The following is a 14,751-nucleotide window of genomic DNA, read 5'->3' as shown; positions in this document are numbered from 1 at the left end:
AGTTTTTTTTTTCTTTACTGAAATTAACGAAATTATGCTCCTATGAGGTCGAAATTGTAATCGATATGTCCCACAGACACGTAAATACTGGACGGCCAGTATGGAAACGTTGGGTCAAAATGTCCGTGGTGTAACACTTTCAATTTTCCGTTTTCCTCAGTGCAAATACACAGAGCAAAGAAAGTGGAACAAATCTCGGTATGGGGTATATTTAACAAAATAATATATACGTAAATTCACTTTTTTATCGGTTATTGTGAATAAACATGAGCTGACATCACTCCTTTATCTGTCGACTGACCGCACAGTTGGTGAAAAAAGGGAGGACGGCTGGTGTTAACGGTGATCTGCGGTAGCTTTGGGATTTGTAGCGACGATGCCGAAACTTGGATGTCCGATGAACTAGTCGACCACAAGAGCTGCAACGCCTGATATTCTCGCCACCTCGGTAGAGTTGCGTTGGCTCTTCTAGTCCACTTGCCGTCGGTGGGTAAATCGTCAGCTGAAAGTCAGAATCTTCATAATTGTTTGGTTTAGTTGCACGTTTATGACGATGGGCAAGAAAGAAGCAGTTCAGTTGCGCGAAATAAGAACGTTGGTGGTTGTGAGTATGAAGAAACTAATAGGGTAAGGGGCTCACTATCAAAGCGCGTCGACTCATCTGGAATGCAACGTTAACCTCGCATCACAATGTCCACTAAACGGAATTTCTAAGACTTGACACACTGAGCTACTCACTCCTTCCCTAGGAACTTAATATCAGCTTTAGCCTAGTGCGACTTCTCAGTTACAGTTTTTAACTCAACAACGTTTTCCGTGATGTTCCTGTTCCAGTTGCACTGAGAGGGGACATAACCAAAGTCACCACCACCACCACCACCATCATCATCTTCTCCTTCTTCGTCTTCTTCTTCTTCTTCTTCTTCTTCTTCTTCGTCTTCTATCCTCTGCTGAGCTCTTGAAGACAGCGTAGTGTCTGAATTTAAGTCCATCACAGAATCTAGATGATTCTTCCGCGGACTTTCTTTCTTTCCTAAAATCTAAATTTTGGTCAAGAATTCTTTTCTATGGTAGAGATCAATTCCCCCGTCCGGTTTCTTCCCTGAGACCCACTAGCTCGATTTTTTCTCTGTTCAGTTTATTTTGAGAATATATTTGCATGTCAATATTTCCATTACCACCAAGTGTTGTATATTATGAATTATTAGGACCAATTTTCACAGCCACGTAAGAAAACACTCCAGACAAACATCTTGATTAATTCTTTGTTAATTTTAATACATGTGTGCCTGCTAGTCAGAAGTTGTTTTTTGTCACTGAAGGTCGTTTTAGCAGGGGCAGTTCTCCTACTGATTTTTATGGTGTATCTGTTCTCTTGAGAGACATCACATAACCGACTGCATTGTTCTATGGTTTCATAATCTATCTTGATGTTTGTTTGTTTCTTTATTGGATTTTTTAACTGCCACTGCTATGGCTTCACACGTGTTCATCATAAGTTTGGTACTTTTAGTGGTAATGGAAAACGTCGCAGCATTTTTCTTAGACCCACAAGAAATGTATTCACAGTTCCGAATATGGACTACCATCAGTTGTATAATGGAATGACGTCTATAAAAAATTGAGCCGAACCGGGGCTCGAAGCCGAAGTTCCCGTTTATCGCGAGCGGCCGCCTCACCATTTGACTATTAGAGCACGAATCCTGGCAGACCCGAACGTCCATATGTCGTCAACCATGTGTCTACAAGTTGTACTGGTACGTCCATTATGTACACACATCTAAAAAAAGTTTTGCATCACCTCTGTTCCGAGAGTTCCGGAACCTGTACAGAAAATTGGAATTGAGGTCAACATAAACATCACTTCCACCCTTTTTACTGCTTATGAAAACCACACATTGCATACTTTACCACCATAGAGCGAGACCTTCAGAGGTGGTGGTCCACATTGTTGTACACACCGGTACCTCTAATACCTAGTGGCACGTCCTCTTGTATTGATGCATGCCTGAATTCGTCATGGCGTACTATCCACAAGTTCATCAAGGCACTGTTGGTCCACATTGTCCCACTCCTCAAAGGCGATTCAGCGCAGATCCCTCAGAGTGATTGGTAGGTCACGCCGTTCATAAACAGCCTTTTTCAATCTATCCCAGGCATGTTCGATACGGTTCATGTCTGGAGAACATCGTGGCCACTCTAGTCGAGCGATGTCGTTATCCTGATGGAAGTCATTCACAAGATGTGCACGATGAAGGCGCGAATTGTCGTCCATGAACACAAATGCCTCGCCAGTATGCTGCCGATATGGTTGCACTATCGGTCGGAGGATGGCATTCACGTATCGTACAGCCGTTACGGCGATTTCCATGACCACCAGCGGCTTACGTCGGCCACACATAATGCCACCCCAACACAACTGGGAACATCCACCTTGCTGTACTCGCTGGACAGTGTGTCTAAGGCTTTCAACCTGACCAGGTTGCCCCCAAACACGTCTACGATTGACTGGTTGAAGGCATATGCGACACTCATCGGCGAAAAGAATGTGATGCCAATCCTGAGTGGTCCATTCGGAATGTCGTTGGGCCCATCTGTACCGCGCTGCATGGTATCGCGGTCGCAAAGATGGACCTCGCCATGGATGTCGGGAGTAAAGTTGCGCATCATGCAGCCTAATGAGCACAGTTTGAGTCATAACACGACGTCCTGTGACTGCACGAAACGCATTATTCAACATGGTGACCTTGCTGTCTGGGTTCCTCCGAGCCATAATCCGTAGGTAGCCATCATCCACTGCAGCAGTAGCCCTTGGGCGGCGTAAGCGAGGCATGTCATCGATAGTTCCTGTCTCCCTGTATCTCCTCCATGTCCGAACAACATCGCTTTGGTTCACTCCGAGAAGCCTAGACACTTCCCTTATTGACAGTCCTTCCTGGCACAAAATAACAATGCGAACGCGATCGAACAACGGTGTTGATCGTCTACGCTTAGTTGAACTACAGACAACACGAGTCGTGTGCCTCCTTCCTGGTGGAATGACTGGAACTGATGGGCTGTCTAACCCCCTCCGTCTAATAGGCGCTGCTCATGCGTGGTTGCTTACATCTTTGGCAGGGTTTAGTGACATCTCTGAAGTCAAAGGGACTGTGTCTCTGATACAATATCCACAGTCAACGTCCATCTTCAGGAGTTCTGGGAACCGGGTTGATGCAAAACTTTTTTTGATATGTGTATGTTCCCATGCAGGGGATACATTTTACTTGAAAGTCGCTTGCCCGGTGACGGCAGATAAATACGATATTGCAGTGACTGAATTGATTCGAATTACGATCCAAAGTTCCTTTGGACATGCATTCATGTACCAAGGAACTTTGTGTCGTAATTCGGAATAATACAGGCACTACCGTATCATAAATATCTCATTACTTAGTTCCTTCTCCGAATCTGCAGTTAATGCAATGTCATCTGCAAATACTATAGAATGGATTTGCTATCCACTGATTTTGCTGCCTTCCGTCTTTTGCTTGCATTTGATTATGGCCTCCGCAACGAACATGTTGAATGAGTCAGCGGATAGCGCGCAACCTAGTGTCACTCCTCTTCTAATGGAAGCAGTTTTACATTTCCATTAACGTTTGTCTCTACGTTTTTGGTCTTTGTACAGCAACAGAATGAGTCATTTGTCCCTCCTGTATTTTTCATGGTGTTAAGTAGTTATTTCCAGTTCGTATTATCAAAAGTTTTCTCTATACCCACGAATATTATATATGTCTCCCTGTTGATACTCAGTCTTCTTTCGAGATTAGTTCTTATTGCTAGAAGAACTTGTTACTACCCTTTCCAGATGTAACACTGAACTGATCCTGAGATGAATTTTGTTCAATTTTCGTTTTGTAGGATTGCAGAGTCTCGCGGCGATAACATTGAGTAAAACATTCTCGGGTTTACAGCGGTGCCAAGTAATTAAAATTACACGAGTTTTCGGCCAAGCACTCCTTGGTCTTTGTCAAGTGGTATGACTACCAGTGGGCTGCTGGTGTGCTCCTCATATACACTAGTACACTAGCTGCCTGCTGTGACGTCACTGATGCCAGCGGCATCGCCATATGTTGACTTTGCCCGCTTCAACCACGTGATGGCTGGATCGCACGCCGAGCTGAGCTGCAGGCCTCAGTGTCTATTTAGGGTGTTATCGTCGATTTTTATTTCAATGGACACTTTAGTTCCACAATCGCAGAAGCCGTTTGTGCGAGCCACGACGGATGTTATAACCAATTTAATCCGGTGTCCGTTTTCTAAAGCATGCTCAGCTAAAGCAGATTCCTAGGCGATAAAACCTTTCATGCTCCTTCCTGCGGTGTACCACAGAACGCATTATTTGTCCAACGTAAGAGTGGTCAAACTCGTAAGATATCTGGTAGACCCCTGGTGTTCTGGGACCTGCTGAGTCTTTAACTGGTCTCACTAATTGAGATATTTGTCGGAGGGCCGAAATCGATTTGATATTGTGTCGTTTCAGCAGGCGGCTTGTCTTCGCCACCACGGAATCACAGAACTGCAGGGAAGCAACTTCCTTTTCCTGCTCGTCGCCGATGGTCTTGTTGTGACTCTTGCTTCAAATCGCTTCATTTATATGATGGGCGTATTTGTTCCTAAAGGCCTTGCGTAGATGGCCCAGGTCATATGGAAGGTTATCAGCGTCAGATATCATTCTTGCACGAAGTACCAATGTATGTAATGCACTGCGCTTCTGTGCCGGGTGATGATGGCTGATGGCGTGCGCGTCCATGGTGCCAAGTACAGATCGGTGCAGGTGGGGTTTCTATAGACACTGTGGCCAAGGCATCCACTTCGTTTGCGGTGGACGAGAGCGTCGAGGACAGGCAAATCATCGTCCTTTTCTACCTGCATGTTGAAATGGGTATTACTGTTAATGCCGTTGAGTTGTTCCAAGAACTCGTCAAGTTTCTCACGTCCATGGGGCCAAACGTGTCGTCAGCGTATCGAAAGAAACAACTAGGCTAGCTCGACCACTTCACCTACAAAGGAATGGGACACTAGGTCCAAACAGCCTTTGACAGGTACATTCGTAAACAGCGACACCACATCACAAATGACCATAATGTCACCCTCATTAAGTCGAAGACGGTTAATTCGTTTTCAAAAATCTGCTGACTCTGTAGTATGATGTTCACAGTGTCCCACATATGGAGCGAGGAAATTGGCCAAACATTTCGCCAGCTTGTATGTTACACATGAAATGTATTCGCAGTTGCGAATATGGATAACCATCAGCTGTATAATCGAATGACGACTATGAAAATTCGTACCGGAACGTGACTCGAACCCGTATTTCCCGCTTATGGCGAGCGGTCGCCTTACCATTAGGCTATACGAGCACGACTCACTGTCAGACTCAAATTTCCATATGTCATCAGTCACATGTCTACATCCATTACTCGTTCATTCATTATGTGTATTCCCGTATAGGGATACAGTTCACTTGAAAGTCGCTTTCTCGACATCGGCGGACAAATACGATACGATAATTGCGAATTACGATGCAGTGTTCCTTCGGATGCCGAGTCAACATATGCCCGAACATGGCGATGGCGCGGGCATCAGATGCGTCACAGCTGGTGTATATAAGGGGTGTACCAGCAATCCCACTGGCAGTCATACCACTTGACAATGGCCAAGAAATGCTTGGTCGAAAGCTCGTGTGATTTTCGTTACTAGATGCAACTGGAAAGCCGAGAAATTTTAATTCAGTTTTAATTTTAGTCCGGTTCTTAATTACAATGAGCAATGTTTTTGATGCATGCGACAACATCGTTAATTTTCTATAGTCAGAACACTCACTGACGTATGGCATTTTTGGCCGGCAAGCCCCATGTGAGGGGGCTAACTTCCGTCATCCATTCTTCTTTGTCCCATTTATATTCTGTCACAACGACATTCAGCATTGTTCTGTATCGCACTTCGCTTTCTCCTGTATTTATTTTCTTATAGTGGTTTCTGTGATATAATATACATAGTATTTCTTCAGTTCGATTTGATCCTTGTTTCAAGATATTTCAATCCATCTCACTATAATTAGCTTCCATGAATGTATTAGTATGCTCCTGCACGTTCTCGTTATGTTTGTTCATTTAGCAACTTATTAAACTCTCACCTTATTTTGTTCTTACTTACCATCTTTTTTTTAAATTTTGCTTTACAAGTGTGTGATCACTGTCTACTTCAGCGCCAGGATATCTGTGGCTCAATTTATTTTGATTTCTTTCGCCAACATGATATAGTCAGGTTGGTATATTTGTTTGTCACCGGGATTTTTTTGTGTATGCCTTCTTCTCAAAGGCATTTCAAACATGGTGTCCGTTATTACCATATCTTACTGTTCACAAAAATGTGGTTTCTCTTTCGCCCTCCAGACTTCCTTATTTCTGTTTGGATAGTGCCAGAAGTACTCTGCAGTCACGGGACAAATCACTGATTATAATCTAAGCTGTAGTGAAGAACGATGTCTGTGGGAATCAAAAGTGTTACATGCCCGAACTGAGGTTACAAAATAGACTAGTAAAATTTGATAGCTTTTAACATAAATCTATTTGCGTATAAACCATAAAAGAGGTTGCAGTTCATGGTAGCAAATGCAGAGAATTTATAACCTGAACTCCGCTACAATCAGAATTTGTGGTTTATAATTTTGATGTAATTCTGTTTTGGCAGCTGCTTTGAGGAAAATCGGATATTACTTAATTCAAGTCATTGGTTGCTATTATTACGCATGACCTGCACCTTAGAAGCGATTTCAGAACTTGTTCCACGGTTAAAATTTCTACACCAAGAAGAAATGCAGATAATAAACGGGTATTCATTGGGCAAATATATTATACTTGAACTGACATGTGATTACATTTTCATGCAATTTGGGTGCATAGATCTGAAAAATCAGTACCCAGAACAACCACCTCTGGCCGTAATAACGGCCTTGATACGCCTGGGCATTGAGTCAAACAGAGCTTGGATGGCGTGTACAGGTACAGATGCCCATGCAGCTTCAGTACGATACCGCGGTTCATCAAGAGAAGTGACTGGCGTATTGTGACGAGTCAGTTGCTCGGCCACCATTGACCAGACGTTTTCAATTGGTGAGAGATCTGGAGAATGTGCTGGCCAGGGCAACAGTCAAACATTTTCTGTATCCAGAAAGGCCCGTACAGGACCAGCAACATGCGGTTGTGCATTATCCTGCTGAAATGTAGGGCTTCGCAGGGATCGAATGAAGGGTAGAGCCACGGGTCGTAACACATCTGAAATGTAACATCCACTGTTCAAAGTACCGTCAATGCGAACAAGAGGTGACCGAGACGTGTAACCAATGGTACACCATACCATCACACCGAGTGATACGCCAGTATGGCGATTACGAATACACGCTTCCAATGTGCGTTCATCGCGATGTTGCTAAACACGGATGCGACCATCATGATGCTGTAAACAGAACCGGGATTCATCAGAAAAAATTACGTTTTGCCATTCGTATACCCAGGTTCGTCGTTGAGTGCACCATCGCAGGCGCTCCTGTTTCTGATGCAGCGTCAAGGGTAACCGCAGCCATGGTCTCCGAGCTGATAGTCCACACTGCTGCAAACGTCGTCGAACTGTTCGTGCAGATGATTGTTGTCTTGTAAACGTCCTCATCTGTTGACTCAGGGATCGAGAGATGGCTGCACGATCCGTTACAGCCATGCGGATAAGATACCTATCATTTCGACTGCTAGGGATACGAGGCCGTTGGGATCCAGCACGGCGTTCCGTATTACCGTCCTAACCCACCGATTCCATATTCTGCTAACAGTCATTGGATCTCGACAAACACGAACAGCAATGTCGCTGTACGATAAACCGCAATCGTGATAGGCTACAATCCGATCTTTATCAAAGTCGGAAACCTGATGGTACGCATTTCTCCTCCTTACACGACGCATCACAATAACGTTTCACCAAGCAACGCCCGTCAACTGCTGTTTGTGTATGAGAAATCGGTTGGAAACTTTTCTCATGTCAGCACGTTGTAGGTGTCGCCACCGGCGCCAACCTTGTATGAATGCTCTGAAAAGCCAATCATTTGCATATCGCAGCATCTTCTTCCTGTCGGGTAAATTTCGCGTCTGTAGCACATCATCTTGGTGGTGTAGCAATTTTAATGGCCAGCAGTGCACTTTTGTAGCTCTCTCTCTCTCTCTCTCTTTGCTGGAATATGTCTCTGAATGTCTGTTCAGAGTAGCACGTGCTTCTCTCTCACGTATAACATCAGACAAACTACGATTTATTAAACAGCCGTCCGCAGCTAGTGGTCTCGCGGTCGCGTTCTCGCTTTCCGAGCTCGGGTTACCGGGTTCGATCCCCGTCGGGGTCAGGGATATTCACCTGCCTCGAGATGACTGGCTGTTTGTGATGTCCTCATCATTTCATCATCATTCATTCAAGTGGCGAGATTGGATTGAGCAAAGTTTGGGAATTTGTACGGGCGCTGGTAACCGCGTAGTTGAGCGCCCTACAATCCAAACATCATCATCTTAGACAGCCTGTCTTTGCATCACCTGCGAGCCTTTGATAGAGGTACCACTGCGTGTTCTGGTGTTCCCGTTTCTCTATGAATGCAAGTGCCATTGAATGTACAGAGATGACTGTGATACAATCTGTGTCCTGTCAGCATGTGGATCATTCCCTTCGAAAGAATCAGATGAGTCATTTCTACATGTTCCCTAACGTCTGGGGGAGAACCATGAGAACTATATCCGCTTCTTCCGCTATTGCCTACGTCCTTATATTGGTTACTATTCATTAGTCAGCCATCATTCTAGAAAATTTCTTGTCAGATATTAGTATATCAGCTGTATACATAGTTTTACTAGTATTGCGTTTTCTGAGAAAATATTCTTCAACCTTTCTTTTGATCTGCATGTCTGTCGGGGAGAGCTCTACCTGGAAGGACGAAGATGGAACTTATACGGACTGAATTCATGGGCTGGTTGAAAGCCAACAGCCTTGTGCAGCGGCCATTCTGACCTGTTTCCCGCAAACCCATGTTGTTTCCCCAGAAACGCACAAACATTTAAATTAAGAAAACACAGAGATTAAGAGCTGACATGTTTTGGTTCAAATGTATCTGAGCTCTATGGGACTTAACATCTTAGGTCATCAGTCCCCTAGAACTTAGAACTTCTTAAACCTAACTAACCTAAGGACACCACACACATCCAATCTCGAGGCAAGATTCGAATCTGCGACCGTAGCAATCGCGTGGTTCCGGACTTAAGTGCCTAGAACCGGTCGGCCACCGCGCGCGGCTGTGATGTTTTGCAGGGCATCTCTCTCCACTTCCTCCTTCAACAAACGCTGGCTTAGTAACGTCATCAAGTGGTCTGCCCGTGGTACACCACGTTAGTTAGATAGTAAAGCCATCGTATCTTGTACCGAGCTAAACATATAGGTCAAACAGTAATATGGAAAGCTCAAATTTACGCCAAACGAATAATAATGTAAGTGTGTTGATTAATCTAATTTATTTCATTATATATTTTCCATGTGTTTATTTGTGTTAATTATTTTGAAGTCAGAGAACCTTTAGGCAGAGAATAGGATAATAAACATCTGTAATAAATATTTATCATACGGGGGGAGGTGGGGGGCAGTAAGTAGAAGTTGTACAAACAATCGCACACTCAGCCAATATGCTGTCGATAATCCCATTAGGTAATATTTCATACCGATTTAGAGACTGTGAACAAAGTAGCATTTGATTCTTCGTCCTACGTGTGGTGCGGTATGCAAGTTATGTAACCAGATCATTATTTCTGCTACTACTCTAACACTCGACGTAAAGATGTGCAATAGCAGAAAAAATAAAATGAACACGTATTGTAGTCGTCGGCTGATATTCTTACCCGTGTTTTCATTTTTCACCTGCATTTCGTTGATTGCGTCGCATTTCAGATGTCTATGGTGACTTAGTAGCCGGCCAGAGTGGCCGAGCGGTTCTAGGCGCTACAGTTTGGAACCACGCGACCACTACGGTCGCAGGTTCGAATCCTGCCTCGGGCATGGATGTGTGTGATGTCCTTAGGTTAGTTAGGTTTAAGTAGTTCTGAGTTCTAGGAGACTCATGACCTCAGATGTTAAGCCCCATAGTGCTCAGAGCCATTTGAAACATTTTTTTGACTTAGTAGACCAGTACTGGCATGAAACATGTGGCCACATAGGCTGAAGCGCCAAAGAAACTGGTCTAGGTATGGGTATTCAAATACAGCGATGTGTAAACAGGCAGAATACGGCGCTGTAGTCGGCAACACCTATATAAGACAGCAAGAGTCTCCCGCAGTTGTTAGATCGCTTACTGCTGCTGCAATGACAGGTTATCAAGATTTAAGTGAGTCTGAACGAGGTGTTATAGTCAGCGCACGAGCGATGAGACACAGCATCTCAGAGGAAGGGATGAAGTGGGGATTTTCCCATACGACTATTTCACAAGTGTACCGTGAATATCACGAATCCGGTAAAACATCAAATCTCCGACATCACTGCGGTCGGAAAGAGATCCTGCAAGAATGGGATCAACGAGGACTGATGAGAATCGTTCAACGGGACAAAAGCGCAACCCTTCCGAAAATTGATGCAGATTTCAATGCTGGGCCATCAACAAGTGTCACCGTGCGAATCATTCAACGAAATATCATGGATATGGGATTTCGGAGCCGATGGCTCACTCGTGTACCCTCGATGACTCCACGACACAAAGCTTTACGCCTCGCCTGGGCCCGTCAGCATCGACATTAGACTGTTTACGACTGGAAACATGTTGCCCGGACGAGTCTCATTTCAAATTGTATCGAGCATATGCACGTGTACGGGTGCGAAGACAACCTCATGAACCCATTGGCCTGCATGTCAGCAGGAGACTGTTCAAGCTGGTGGATGCTCTGTAATGGTGTGGGGCGTGTGCAGTTGGAGTGATATAGGACTCCTGATACGTCTAGGTACGACTCTGGCAGATGACGCACACGTTAGCACCATATCTGATCACCTGCATCGATTATGGTCTATTGTGCATGCAGACGGACTTGGGCAAGTGCAGTAGGACAGTGCGACACCTTACACATCCTAAATTGCTACAGAGTGGTTCCAGGAACACTTCCGCTGGCCGCCAATATTCCCAGACATGAGCATTATTGAGCATATCTGGGATCCCTTGCAACGTGCTGTTCAGTAGAGATCTCCACACCCTCATAATCTTACGGACATAGGGGCAGCCCAGCAGGATTCATGGTGTCAGTTCCCTGCAGCACTACTTCAGACTTTAGTCGAGTCCATGCCACATCCTGTTGCGGCACTTCTTCTTGCTCGCGGGGGCTCTACACGATATTAGACAGGTATACCAGTTTCTTTGGCTCTTCAGTGTGTATGATGCATAATAGATCGTGGAGGGCGTGGCTCGGCCTGGTGAAGTTTGCACCTCTAACGTTTTTCATTTTCCCACCTCCGACGTTTCTGTTCTAAATGTAAGACCGCAGCTGAGGTAGTTGTTCGCCAATATTTACCATCATCTGCTACGGCCCACAAATTACTATGGTCAATGGTCAAACTCCTTAAGTTATTCTTGAATTGGTCCTTACAACGCTTGAGACGAGCACCGTGGGGCCTTTTACCTGTGCTCACTAAGCTATACAAAATTTGTCGGGTAAGTCTGTTGTTTCTCATCCCTGGACATGCCCAAACTACCTGAGTTGGTGACGATTAACGGTAGCTTCTAAGCTACACATATTTGCCCCCTCAGGAACTGTAGTGTCTGATACGAAGTAACCTCATTTGATGTTCGTGATGTATCTAACCTTCTGTTGATTATTGTGTTCTAGTTTCTTAAGATCACGGTGATATAGTGTCCAGGTTTCGCAACCATAGAGCAGGGCAGAAAGAACAGCTGTTCAATACACCATCAGTTCATAGTGCAAGATCTTTATTCAGGAAGACCCGATGTAGAAGACGTCCGAAAGCAACATGTACGGTATGCAGCCGGTTCTTCACGTCCTTTTCCGATGAGCAATTATTTGATAATATATTTCCTAGTCAGAGAAAGTGCTCTACTTGTTCCAAAAAGATATTGATGGAAATAGAGATACTGAAATCCGGAAAGGCCGTTCCAGGAGCAGGCTGGTGGCCAGGCCAAACCGTTTATATGCATTACTGAGACAATTTACAGACAGTTGCAGCTCTTCGGGTGTGTGAGCTAGAGAAACATTGTCGTCAGTGTAGTTGAGTTACCTGAGTGTGACTTGTGAACCTTTCCGAGTGCAGTCTGGACTGAGTAAATAGCCCTCCGTCATATCTGTATTTAAGTTCTCCTTCTACGTTGTTTACAACTGATGTCTCGTAAAGTATAGCTCAGACATATCATCATGAAAAGCTTGAATCATTCGAACAAAGTGTTCGTGGCAGCCAAAGCGTTTTAAGACCTTCCGTAAAGCTTCTCTGGGCCTTTTCTAGGTAATAGAACACAAGTAGTAAAGACTTATGTTGTGGCCAGCACTTCTCCTGCAGCTGCTGCGGACGGAAAATCTCATCCGTTGATCTTATGGAGGGACGAAATCCGTACTGAGATTGAGAAAGTACTGTCTCTGAAAGTCTGGAGGCGATTCAGCAAAATCCTTACAAAAATTTTACCAGTCACAGAGAGCAAAGATATATCAGGGTTATTGCCACGTATGCTTCGGTCGCCTTTTTTAAAGACAGTGACAATTGTGGAGTTTTACGTGTCAGCTGGTACATTACGGGTTCCTCACATTAGAATAAACAGGGAGAAGAGACTGGTTTATAGAGGCAAGTCACCATTTTGAAGGTCTTCAGGGGGATGCTGTCAGGTCTAGGTGTCTTTCTCGGTTTCATGCTATCTAGAGCCTTGTCGAATTCAAGAATTGTCATTGGGACTGCCATACAAAATTGTGTTGGATGTTGTGGGACATGCTCGAGAAAGTCGGCAGCAGCAGTAGAACTACGATGCAAAAATGAGCTGAAATGCTCTTTCCAGCCGTTTCAGATGTCCTGTTACGGTCAGTAAGGATGGTCATGCTGTGGGCGGCTTTCAGAGTTCCTGATGAGGAACGAACAGGTCCATATTTTTTTTTTGTTCCAGCATAAAACCCTGGCAAGTCCCTGGCATCTGACAGACTGAAGTTTCTTGGCTTTTTGTTGTCATTAGATGTTCCTGATTGCTGTTATTTCACTTTGATATTTCTGCTTGAGGTCTTGGAAGTGTTGGAAATTTGGAAAAATTTTGTAACGTCTTATGGGACCAAACTGCTGAGGTCATCAGTCCCTAAGCATACACACTACTTAATCTAACTTAAACTAACTTACGCTTTGGACAGCACACACACCCAATCCCGAGCGAAGACTCGAACCTCCAACGTGGGGAGCCGCATGGACCGTGCAAGGCGGTTTAGACCCCGCGGCTACCCTGCGCGGCTCTTGGAAGTGTGTTTTCTTTTACATGGGGGATAGATTTTGAGCAAGACATAGAAATGCATCCCGCTCATTACTTATGAGGTCCTTAGTCACTTCATTGTTGTCACTAAACCAGTCATTTGTCTACTTCGCATCAAAACCAGTGACCTCCTCTGCAGCCTTCTTGATCGTGCTTGAAGCTGTCAGGTGCTTAAAAAGGAGTACGTTATTCAGCAATAAGAATCTTTCATCATTTGCCCAACAACATAAAGTTTCTGGCAGGTAGCAGATCAAGCTTTAAATCTAGCTAAAAATCATTTCTTTTCGACAACTCCTTCCATTCATGGACGACTTTCTGTTTCAGAACTGGTAAAAAAAAAAGCAGTATTTGTGTGTGTATATACACTCCTGGAAATTGAAATAAGAACACCGTGAATCCATTGTCCCAGGAAGGGGAAACTTTATTGACACATTCCTGGGGTCAGATACATCACATGATCACACTGACAGAACCACAGGCACATAGACACAGGCAACAGAGCATGCACAATGTCGGCACTAGTACAGTGTATATCCACCTTTCGCAGCAATGCAGGCTGCTATTCTCCCATGGAGACGATCGTAGAGATGCTGGATGTAGTCCTGTGGAACGGCTTGCCATGCCATTTCCACCTGGCGCCTCAGTTGGACCAGCGTTCGTGCTGGACGTGCAGACCGCGTGAGACGACGCTTCATCCAGTCCCAAACATGCTCAATGGGGGACAGATCCCGAGATCTTGCTGGCCAGGGTAGTTGACTTACACCTTCTAGAGCACGTTGGGTGGCACGGGATACATGCGGACGTGCATTGTCCTGTTTGAACAGCAAGTTCCCTTGCCGGTCTAGGAATGGTAGAACGATGGGTTCGATGACGGTTTGGATGTACCGTGCACTATTCAGTGTCCCCTCGACGATCACCAGTGGTGTACGGCCAGTGTAGGAGATCGCTCCCCACGCCATGATGCCGGGTGTTGGCCCTGTGTGCCTCGGTCGTATGCAGTCCTGATTGTGGCGCTCACCTGCACGGCGCCAAACACGCATACGACCATCATTGGCACCAAGGCAGAAGCGACTCTCATCGCTGAAGACGACACGTCTCCATTCGTCCCTCCATTCACGCCTGTCGCGACACCACTGGAGGCGGGCTGCACGATGTTGGGGCGTGAGCGGAAGACGGCCTAACGGTGTGCGGGACCGTAGCCC

This window comes from Schistocerca serialis, chromosome 3 (genome assembly GCF_023864345.2).
Source record: "Schistocerca serialis cubense isolate TAMUIC-IGC-003099 chromosome 3, iqSchSeri2.2, whole genome shotgun sequence".
Lineage (NCBI taxonomy): Eukaryota > Metazoa > Arthropoda > Insecta > Orthoptera > Acrididae > Schistocerca > Schistocerca serialis.
This window is presented reverse-complemented; position numbering follows the sequence as displayed.